Source organism: Hippopotamus amphibius, chromosome 10 (assembly GCF_030028045.1).
Source record: "Hippopotamus amphibius kiboko isolate mHipAmp2 chromosome 10, mHipAmp2.hap2, whole genome shotgun sequence".
NCBI lineage: Eukaryota > Metazoa > Chordata > Mammalia > Artiodactyla > Hippopotamidae > Hippopotamus > Hippopotamus amphibius.
Window position 1 is genome coordinate 69,000,503 of NC_080195.1, and position 6,923 is coordinate 69,007,425.

Genomic DNA, 6,923 nt, shown 5'->3' on the forward strand with positions numbered 1-6,923 from the left:
CTCTTCTTTTTTTAAGAAGTGGCGAAGAATGATTCCCTTTTCACCTCAGCTCTGCAGGATATGTTGTATGTGTTGGCAAGTCTTCCCCTTACTCATAAAGGAATTATACAAATAGTAACCAGAATCTCATAGCATTCTTAGTGTTTGATTTGATTCTGGAGAGAATTAACTAGGTACCACTGCACAATCAAACTGCAAGCAATAGCATTTGAAGTAGTTGCCTGTTTGTAGGCAAGTTTGGCCATAAATTCCAAATATTCCGTAGACCACCCACTCAGACAACTCTGGTGGGGCACACACATACACAAGGAACCACAATTAAGAGACAAGCACTCAGGATTAGGCAGCTCATGGTAACCAGCTGCTGGCAGGCTTTGGCAAAAGCATCACTTGTTGTCTCCAACTATGGGGGTTTGCTTTGTGTCCAGAGTCCACATAAACACATCACTGCAATTGAGCAGATTGCCTGCCACAGCAAGATTCATAGAAATGTTTTCCCTGCACTTCTCTGATGCATATAGATAAAGTGAAAATCCTGCTTTTCTTTCTTCAGAGACTGAAGTGTAAAGATTATAAAGGACAGCTATGATCACAACATAGCAGCTGTTGAAAACACGTTGTATAGCTTACACTGAATAGTTTTCTTCCCATGAGTGAATTGTCTAGCAGTGCAATTTTCTGAAAAGCCTGTTTAACCAGAACACCAGAAATTCCTGAACCCAGATGAATCCTACCATAAAGCATGTTGGGACTACACATCATTGCCCCTTGACAGGGGCACATATAAAATTGATGTCAAAGAAGTTTGATCTAAAGTGGGCTGTTGCATCATTCTCAATGGTGAAAAACTGGAAGCATTCCCTCTAAGATCAGGAACAAGACAAGGATGTCCACTCTTGCCACTACTATTCAACATAGTTTTGGAAGTCCTTGCCACAGCAATCAGAGAAGAAAAAGAAATAAAAGGAATCCAAATTGGAAAAGAAGAAATAAAACTGTCACTATTCGCAGATGACATGATATTACACATAGAAAATCCTAAAGATGCCACCAGAAAACTACTCAAGCTAATCAATGAATTTGGTAAAGTTGCAGGATACACAATTAACACACAGAAATCTCTTGCATTTCTATACACTAACAATGAAAGATCAGAAAGAGAAATTAAGGAAACAATCCCATTCACCACTGCAACAAAAAGAATAAAATGCTTAGGAATAAACCCAACCAAGGAGGTAAAAGACCTGTACTCAGAAAACTATAAGACACTAATGAAAGAAATCAAAGATGACACAAACAGATGGAGGGACATACCATGTTCTTGGATTGGAAGAATCAACATTGTGAAAATGAGTATACTACCAAAAGCAATTTACAGATTCAATGCAATCCCTATCAAATTACCAATGGCATTTTTCACAGAACTAGAACAAGAAATTTTATGATTTGTACGGAAACGCAAAAGACCCTGAATAGCCAAAGCAATCTTGAGAAGGAAAGATGGAGTTGGTGGAATCAGGCTTCCTGACTTCAGGCTATACTACAAGGCTACAGTGATCAAGACAGTATGGTAGTGGCACAAAAACAGAAATATAGATCAATGGAACAGGATAGAAAGCCCAGAGGTAAACTATGTTTAACTAATCTATGACAAAGGAGGCAAGGATATACAATGGAGAAAAGGCAGCCTCTTCAATAAGTGGTGCTGGGAAAACTGGACAGCTACATGGAAAAGAATGAAATTAGAACACTCCCTAACACCATACACAAAAATAAAGTCCAAATGGATTAAAGACCTAAATGTAAGGCCAGACACTAAAACTCCTAGAGGAAAACATAGGAAGAACACTCTCCGATGTAAATCACAGCAAGATCTTTTTTGACCCCCCCCCCCAGAGTAATGGAAATAAAAACAGACATAAATAAGTGAGACCTAATGAAACTTCAGAGCTTCTGCACAGCAAAGGAAACTATAAGCAAGACAAAAAGACAACTCTCAGAATGGGAAAAAATATTTGCAAACGAATCAACAGACAAAGGATTAATCTCCAAAATATATAAACAGTTCATCCAGCTCAATATCAAAAAAATAAACAAGCCAATCAAAAAATGGGCAGAAGACCTAAATAGGCATTTCTCCAAAGAAGACATACAGATGGCCAAGAGGCATGTGAAAAGCTGTTCAACATCACTAATTATTAGAGCAATGCAAATCAAAACTACAATGAGGTATCATCTCACACCGGTTAGAATGGGCATCATCAGAAAATCTACAAACAGTAAATGCTGGAGAGGGTGTGGAGAAAGAGGAACGCTCTTGTATTGCTGGTGGGAATATAAATTGATACAGCCACTATGGAGAACAGTATGGTGGTTCCTTGCAAAACTAAAAACAGAACTACCATATGACCCAGCAATCCCACTGCTGGGCATATACCCAGAGAACACCATAATTCAAAAAGACACATGCACTCCAATGTTCATGGCAGCACTATTTACAATAGCCAGGACATGGAGACAACCTAAATGTCCATCAACAGAGGAATGGATAAAGAAGATGTGGTACATACATACAATGGAATATGACTCAGCTATAAAAAGCAATGAAACTGGGACATTTTTAGAGATATGGATGGACCTAGAGACTGTCATACAGAGTGAAGTGAGTCAGAAAGAGAAAAACAAATATCATATATTAACACATATATGTGGACTATAGAAAAATGGTACAGATCAACCAGTTTGCAAGGCAGAAATAGAGACACAGATGTAGGGAACAAACATATGGACACCAAGTGGGGAAAGTGGGGAGGGTTGGGGGGGAACGAATTGGGAGACTGGGATACCACATTGTATACTCTAACTATATGCAGTTTATTGTAAAAAATAAAAAAATAAAAAGTTAAAAAATAAAGTTGATTGTTGGTCTTCTTATTTATTCCCCTGTTATTTCTTGGTGAGAGAGAGTAGTAGCTTAATTCTTTCTTCTTCCCAGTTAAAGCCAATTCTTCTTCTGTTATTTTTAGATTGCAGTTGTGATATTTACTCCCTATTTGCCTTTCAAATGTGAAAATTGGTAAAATATTTGGTAAACTATGATATACCATTCATTTTTTTAAACTACCAGATTTACAAGGTTTTTAAAATTGCATTTGGCGCTATTTGCGGAAAGGATTTTTTTTAGTGCTTATTGATTATGTTTCTGGTAGTATTTCACCCAGAGGATGTCTCTTGTCCAGGGCATATATCTATAACACGCTAATTATTCCTTCTGCTTGCATTGCTACATGCTTTGAAGAAAGTGCTCTATAGCTACCAGCAGAAGCCAGAGCTAAATCTGTGATTCAAATAATGCCAACGGCACTTCTGCTTAGATAATTAGATGAAGCCAAATGGGATTAACTAGGAACACTATATACTCACAACCAAGATACCAGCTTTGGTTCCATTCCTGTGGCTCCTTGGCGCCACTGTTAATCTCAGAATTTTAGGTAGCGATGGTAGAGTCCAGACTCACCACCACCATCAGGAACTTTGAGGAGAGTTTTAAGGGCATAGGCGTCTCCCTGCTACTGCTCTTTTGCCCACATTTGCAAAGGGGTTTGTTCAGTAGGAGGAACAGAACAGGGAGAAGCTCTGTCTTGAAGGTAAGCAATGGTGAAAGGGCCAACTTTTCTGCATGGTGGTTAGGTTGGGGTGGCAGCTGCTCCACCAGTCTTGAGATTTTGAGAGTTTTATCCAGGTTTTCCTCCCAGATTTGTGGAAGACCTAGTCCTCTGACCCAGCCTCATGTCTCAAGAAGTGGGACCTGGATGGAATAGGCTGAGGCCAAACCAAGAATTTTGGGCAAGAAGAAATTTATGTTCTTGTTAAAGGCAAGGTTGACCTGGGATGCAAAGAAATGTCTGAATCCTGTAGTCCAAGCAGGGAGGTGGAGAACAAAAACTCTGATGTGAAAGGTTTACAACAGAGAATGGGAAAGATGGAATAAGCTAAGCAGACCCTGGAAAACCCTTCTGAGGCAATAATGCATCTATTCCTTCAATGCCTTTTGGCCTGAAATGTGATTGATGTGATAGCAATGTTCTTTTGCTTTAGGTTTTCATTACCTGTAGCTCCTTACTTTTGAATCATTGGATCTGAGACCAATGTGAGGTCTTAGAAACCCAGTCTTTTCTTTCTCACCCTCACCAGCTGATATTTGATGCACTTGTCTAGGGAATATTCCCAATGTAGAGGTCTAGATATCAAGCTTTAGGAGTAGAAACTCCCATGAAAATATCATACCAGTTTTGTTCATTAAATGATTATTTCTAAAGACAACTACGTATGTACATAGTAGTTCACATGTGCAGTCAGAATAAATTAGTTAATGAGGAGGAAGGAGTTAACGTAGCTGAACTGTGACCCAGTTTGGCCCTGACTACCAGGGGGTGCTCTATCTAGGACAAGGAAGAAGAAGGCAGGTAACCTGATCCAGTCTGCTGGGCAATGTGATTCTGGACCTCCAGGTAATTAGGCTAATGATCTATGCTAGCAGGAGTGCTCTTAGCAAGATGTCCTTGAAGACTGACATGAAAGCTAGGGTATAAAACAGAGATGTATCTTAAATAAAACGTTCGCTTACTGTGTGAGCTAACCCCATAAATCCTCCTTTGGAGAGCTCATCTGTCATTTTGGGCCAGAGTGAGTGCTCATCATAAGAAGAAAGAGGAGCCACCTCAATGTCCCCAAATCCTCTCTGCTTTGTCTAAGCCCCTGGATCACCTGACTCATTTACATCATTGTGAAAGCTCGATGCTGGGTAAGATCTTGATTTGTGCGAGTCTAATCCTTTGTATTAGCTCAGGCACTAATCAAATAGAGCAAAGGGAACAAAGAAAATGGTACCAACTGCATGTGCCTGTCTTCTGAGATTCACACTCTATACTTAGCTTTTGTTAAAAAATTTAATTTATGGGGAAGAATAAAAAAGGAAATAAAAGACAAAATTGTAAATCAGGTTCTTTAAGTATTCAATGGATTAATTTTTTTCTATTTTTTTTATTGTGGTAAAATATGTATAACTTAAAACTTACCATTTTGGTTTTTAAGTGTACAATCCAGTGGCACTAACTACATTCACACTGTTGTGCAACCATCATCACTATCCATTTCCAGAACTTTTTCATCATCCCTGACAGAAACTCTATAGCCATTAAATAATAACTCCCCAACCCTCCTCTCCTAGCACCTGTTATCTTCTATTCTACTTACTGTCTCCATGAATTTACCTACTCTATGTACCTCACATAAGTGGAATCATATAATACTTGTCCTTTTGTGTCCCGCCTATTTCACTTAGCATAATGTTTGCAAGGTTCATCCATATTGTAATATGTATCAGAATTTCATTCCTTTCTAAAGGTCAATAATATTCCATTGTACAATATATACCACACTTTTTTTTTATCCATTAATCTGTTGATTGACATTTGAGTTGTTTCCTTATTTTGGCTATTGTGAATAATGCGGCTATAAAATATTAGTGTGTAAGTACCTATTTGAGTCCTTGTTTTCCGTTCTTTTGGGTATATACCCAGAAGTGCAATTGCTGGATCATTTCACTTTTTGAGGAACTGCCATACTGCTTTCCACAGCAGCTATGACCTTTCATATCCCTGCCAGCAATACAACAGGGTTCAGATTTCCCCACATCCTTGCCAACACTTGTTATTTTCTAGTTTATTTATTTATTTTTATGATTGCCATCCTAATGGATGTCTTATCTATCTTCCAGCCAAGTCTCATTATTAAATAAATAAGGTTAATAACATTTTACTACTTCCTAGCTTGTCCCTATGAGCAGCTAGTTGCATCTTTCTGGCCAGTCTTGCCTCTGGAACAGCCTTGCCCCCCAAGCAGAACTGCTGAGACTGAACTGCTTAGCTATCTTTTTGGGGGTCTTTGCTGATGTCATTTCCCTTTTGTCACCTCCAGCCAACCTCTTTGGGAAACTGATGGGTGAATAATAGAGAAGCTTGTTGGACAACTTGGAATCACTAGCATAGTTTTATTCAACAAAACAGTTAAGGAGTAATACGTTTGCTTCAACTTTCTTTACAGGATCTTTCTCTAGTGTGTCATCTTACTCAGCTTTGACTATTCATGCAGGTGAATAGGGTTTTGACATATCTGGCCTGATCCATTGTTCTGTTCACTCTTCTTTTTGGTATGGTTTACCTTCTAGAAGGTTAAAAGGTATATTTGTTTAAGGAACGTGATTTTTATTTCCAATGTAATGATTATTAATATTTCAAATACTATATTCAGTAAGTCTCACTGAAGAACTTGTATTACTAATTGCTTAAGCTGTCACTGCCTTAAAAGTGCATGCACATTCTAAATGTTGGAGACTGTTTTTTTCATGACTGTTGTTAGTAAAAGCAGTATCTGTTTACTTTAGATCTTTAGGGGCTGTCTGATTCTGTTACTGCTGAAGCCCAAACATTCAAACTGCAGTTGGCACTACAGAGATGGGAAGCCAGGCTGGGGCCTGTTCTGCCTCCTGGTTGTTGATAAAGCTGTCAGCCAGGTTGTGGGGGCAGAATTCTGGCAAGACTAGTGTTCAGAATTTCTTAAGCTTAGCCAACTGGCAATGGATGTCATCCAGGAGATGAATATGACACCCTCACTCCCTGCTCCATAAAAATACACACATCCATCATGATATTTCATTTTGATTTTTCTGTGATATACTGTGGGAGGCAGAAATCTCTAAATAGGATCAATCAGGAGAAGCTGAATACAATATGACCTTTGTTTAACTTTTTTTTTTTTTTAAGTAGAAAAACTGCTAAATGTATTAGGCCTGCCTTTCTGGCACTTTACATGAGTAGCTGGTTTTACAAAATAAAGTTGGTGGAATCAGAAATAAAAATTTA